General features: G+C 36.2%; 1 non-coding gene across 1 annotated transcript; it reads left to right on the top strand.

Moving 5' to 3' along the window:
• Positions 1–1,781: 1,781 nt before the first annotated feature.
• Positions 1,782–1,886, top strand: LOC112207558 (small nucleolar RNA U13). The gene has a single exon (XR_002941992.1). It is a non-coding gene; the product is annotated as a small nucleolar RNA U13 (small nucleolar RNA).
• Positions 1,887–4,156: the final 2,270 nt, after the last annotated feature.

Here is a 4,156-nt window from a genome sequence, read left to right as displayed (position 1 = left end):
TTCAAGTTTGCAAGATGAAAAAATTCTAGAGATTAATCGCACAACAATGTAAATATGCTTAACTCTACTGAACTGTACACTTAAAACTGGTTACAATGGCAAATTTAATGTTATGTGTTTTTTGCTACAATAAAAAGGTAAAAGAATGGAGAAATCTATAACATGCTAACACTAATTAAAAGAAAGCAGGAGTAGCTATATTAATTTCAGACAAAGCAGACTTCAGAACTAGAAAAATTAGCCCTGATAAAGAAGTCAATTCATCAAGAAGACATAACAATAATAAATATTTATGTGCCTAATAACAGAGCTCTAAAATGCATGAAGCAGAAATAAAAGTGCAGAAAGAAATTGACAAATCCACAATTCTTGTCAGCGATTTCATACTGCTATCTAAATAATTGATAAACCCCATAAACAGAAAATAAAGATATAGAAGACATGAACAACACTACCAACCAACTTGACCTGACATTTATAGAATATCCTATCCAACAGAAGAAAATACATTCCTTTCAAGTGTATACACTAAATATTTACCAATATTTACCGTATTCTACATCATGAAACAAGTCTCAAAAAATTTAAAAGGATTAAAATAATCCGGAGCATATTCTCTAACCACAATGGAATTTAAGTAGATGTCAATAAAAAAATACATGAAAAAGATCCAAAAATCTGAAACTAAGAAACCTCCTTTTAAGTAACCCAACTTACTTAAGAGCCAAACAATAAATTGCAAGGAAAATCAGAAAATATTTTGACTGAAAAAAAAAGAAAACATAACATATTAAAATTTCTCCTTGAAAAAAAAGCTAAAGCAGGGCTTACAGGATAATTTGTAGCATTAAAATCTTATATCAGAAAAACAGAAAAATTTAAAATCGATGACTAAGCTTCCTCTTTAAGAAACTAGAAAAATAAAACCAAACCCAAAGTGAAAGGAAGTAAATAGTAAAGAGTGGAAATCAATGAAATAGAAAACAGAAAAAATAATGGAGAAAACCAATGAAATCAAACCTCTTTCTTTAAAAATAACAATAAAAATGATAACCTTATAGACAGGCTGATCAGGAGAGAGACAGAACAAATTACCAATATCATCCTGAATGACAGAAGGGCCATAACTATAGATCTTACCAACATTAAAAGGAGACCAAACAAATATAAAAATTTTATGTCAATAAATATAACTTTAGATAAGATAGAAATGGGAAAATGAAATAATATAAAATTAAAATTGGAGAAGGCAGAAGATTAATGGAAGATTTAAAAAGAGTGCAAGAATAGAAAACAGTTACAAATTTGGTGGATATTTATCCAACTATACCAATAATCACCTTAAATCTGAATGGTTTAAACTCCTTTAAAGACACAAACTGTCAAAACTCACTAAAAAAGAAATAGCTTGAATAGCCCTGTATCTATTAAAGAAATTTGGGTTTGTAGTTTTAAATTTTCCCATAAAGGAAACTCTAGGTCTAAACAACTTTACTGAAGAATTCTACCAAAATTAAGAAATATGTAATATTTATTCTACATAAACTCTTCCAAAATTAAAATTTGAGGGAGCACCCTGAATTCATTCTATTACTTAAGCATTATCTTGATCCCAAAACCAGGTGGTTATTCTAAGAAAACTCACCTACAAACTAATTTCCACCATGAACATAGAAGCAAAAATCCTTAACAAAATTTAAGCAAATTGAATCCAGCAATATATAAAAAAGCTAATACATCATGACCAAGTGGAGTTTATCTCCAGAATGCAAGATCAGTTTAACATTTAAAAAAATGTATCAAAGCGTGGTGATTAGGTTTTCACACTCATGTGTGAGATGTGCCTCCCTTGAACTTTGTTACATTGGCACTTTACCCATTTGACATGGGGGAAAAAAAGAAAATTTAAAAAAAAATCAGTGTAGTGGCCATATTAACATTCTAAAAGGAAAATCACATGATCATCTCAATAGTTACACAAAAATCATTTGCCAAAATTCAAAACACACATTTATGATAAAAACTCTCAGTGAACTTAGAAGGGAACTTTCTCAACCTGGTAAAGCTCATGCATGGGAAACCTACAGCTAGCATAATAATAAATGATGAAAAGCTAAGTTTTTTATCCTAAGATCAGAAGCAAAGAAAAGATGTTTTCTCTCCCTACTCCTAGTCAACAGAGTACTGGACATACTAGCCACGTGCAATTCGGCTAAAGAAATAAATAGCACCCAGACTGGAAAAGAAGAAATAGAACTATTCTAAAATTAACTTTCTCCAATTTCATTAGCCATGATACTTGGGTACAGACTTAGGTAGGATGAGGCTCAGAGACTCAACTTCTCTCTGTTCTTGGTTCTGAGCTGCCTTCCACCAGGCAAAAGGAGTCATCCATATGGCATACAAGAAGAGCCTGTGAGATGTAGTGCCACAGCCTCACAGTGGTAACACTGGAGCATTTGCCTGACCTTGCCCTCTGCACACACTGCTTTCAGGAACACTTCAGAGTTGTCAATGTCTGGCACAGACAGCCAGGGACTCAAAAACCTAGGTATCTGTCACGTCTTGCTCAATCTTTCCATTACCAGCACTGTCATATGCCACATAACAACGTTTTGGTCAATGACAGACCATGTGACATGGTCCCAATGACAGACCATGTGACATGGTCCCATAAGATTAAAATTGAGCTGAAAAAGTTCTATCTTCTAGTGACGTCATTACCATGATAATGTTGTAGCATGATTACTTTATTTTTTTTCATAAATTTGGTGTAGCCTAAGTGGATAGTGTTTATAATCTCTACAGTAGTGTAGACTGTAGTGTACAGTAGTGTAGTACTGCCCTAGGCCTTCATGTTCACACACCACTCACTCACTGACTCACCCAGAGCAACTTCCAGTCCTCAAGCTCCATTCATGGTAAGAGTCCTATACAAGTATATCATTTTTTGTCTTTTATATCATATTTTACTGCACCTTTTCTATGTTTAGATGCACATACACTTACCACTGTGTTACAATTGCCTACAGTATTCAGTACAATGACATGCGGTAGAGGTTTGTAGTGTAGGAGCAAAAGGCTCTGCCATATAGCCTAGGTGTCTAGTAGGCTCTACCATCTAGGTTGTGCAAGTGCACTCTGTAACGTTCGCACAGTGATGAAGTTGCCTAACAATGCATTTCCCAGAATGGATCTCCATCATTACATGGTGCATGACTATATTGTGATTACCCCACAGAGGCAGAATGAGCCATCCCTCCTCACCCAGAATTTGCTTCCAGATGTCAAGATTGATGATGCCATACACCCACATGCCAAGAGGGTAAAAATGTTTATTCTTCATATAATGAGATTCTCTGGGAAAAGCAGGATAGACTTCTAAGTAGGGTCAAAAATGGTTTTTAGAGAGAGTAGCAAGGGACAACTGAGTTGGAGTTTTATGGTGATTATGGAGTGGGGCTGGGGTGAGGGCCTGGGCTTGCATGGTTTGAGCTTCCCACTGATACGAAAGCAAAAAGCACCCTGGCTCTCATAAGCCTCCCCAGATGAGAGGGTAGAAAGAGAAAAGGGATTGGTGGGGCTAGGAAGCTGTCAGCAGTCAAACACCACAAATGGAGTCAGATTCTTTATTACACCAAAACTATCGGTAATTCCTTTAAAGAGCTGCCTCCCAACTCTTCTACCCTCAGTGTGACAAGCATCCCCCCAAGCTCTCACCCCAGAAACACCTGTCTTGGGAACAGCAGGCTATGGGGGTGGGAGTGTCACTCCCACACAAGGAACAGCCATAAGGTGACAGAACCTAATGAGCTTGCAGGGAATATTTAAATTGCTAAACAACATAGTATATTTACTACCGCATTTATCCCTAAGCATTTGCAGTAAAAATCAAACTGATGCCATTAGGTGGTCCTCCAGTGGCATGTACTTGGAAGCTCTCCTTTTTTAGCCAAAATTGATTTCAGGTTGTGTATACTTCTGTCTTTCAAACAGCAATTGAAAATCTGAATGGTGGGGAATTAAGCAGAGAAAAAGGGATGAGCTTAAAGCAAGGGCAGGAAAGAATCTGTTCAGCTACCCCTGGGAGATGGTTATGACAGCCTCATCTGTCTCTGCTGTCCTATTACAGGGACTATCAGCAGCATAGTGTGAA

The sequence above is a fragment of the Pan troglodytes genome, chromosome 1 (genome assembly GCF_028858775.2).
Source record: "Pan troglodytes isolate AG18354 chromosome 1, NHGRI_mPanTro3-v2.0_pri, whole genome shotgun sequence".
NCBI lineage: Eukaryota > Metazoa > Chordata > Mammalia > Primates > Hominidae > Pan > Pan troglodytes.
Note: the sequence above shows the minus strand (reverse complement) of the source record. Positions and strands in the feature narration are given on the sequence as shown.